Genomic DNA, 831 nt, shown 5'->3' on the forward strand with positions numbered 1-831 from the left:
CCAGAGGCAGCATCAATCGGCTTTAGTTAGCAGCAGTAGAGAAGGAATCTCTCCATCGGGTTCAGTTAACAGCCATCGATCGATCGCTCGGGTTCAGTAACGCATAGCCTGCAGTGCAATCGCTCGGGTTTAGTTAGAGCCCAACGCCTCGCTCGGGTTCAGTTAGAGCCAACACCTCGCACACACGGGCGTACCTGTACGAGAGAAACGTGCATCGCTCCGCCCCCGACCTCCCACCGTAACCGGCAACTCCCCAAAATTTTCCTCCCCCTCGCTTCTACCACGGTTTTTTCCGTCATGGACGGACCAAAGAATGTCACACAGCTGCGTCTCCGGCCCGCCCAGGATGAAAAGCCCATTTTCTGTCATGATTTTTTGTCACAGAAGTAGGAGCCCGCCACATCTATGATGATACCGGGTTTTGTCACAATTATCGTCATAGCAGTGTCATATGTATGACAGAAAAAAATTTCGTTCGGCCCAAAATGTCACGGATGTGTCTTTTTTTGTAGTGTTTATAGGAATTTTTGGCGTTGATTTCACGTCAAGGGGGCCTCCGGGCTGTCCACGAGATAGGGGGCCGCGCCCTAGGGGGGTGCAACCCCCACTCTCGTGGGCAGCCCGGGACTCCCCTGGCCCAACTCCGATGCTCCGTGGTCTTCTTTTGGTCCAGAAAAAATCCTCAAAAATTGGCACGTCAATTGGACTGTTTGGTATCCCTTTTCTGTAAGACACTAAAAGAAGGAGAAAACAGAAACTGGCACTGGGCTCTAGGTTAATAGGTTAGTCCCAAAACATCATATAAAATGACATATAAATGCATATAAAACA

This window comes from Triticum dicoccoides, chromosome 5B, assembly GCF_002162155.2.
Source record: "Triticum dicoccoides isolate Atlit2015 ecotype Zavitan chromosome 5B, WEW_v2.0, whole genome shotgun sequence".
NCBI lineage: Eukaryota > Viridiplantae > Streptophyta > Magnoliopsida > Poales > Poaceae > Triticum > Triticum dicoccoides.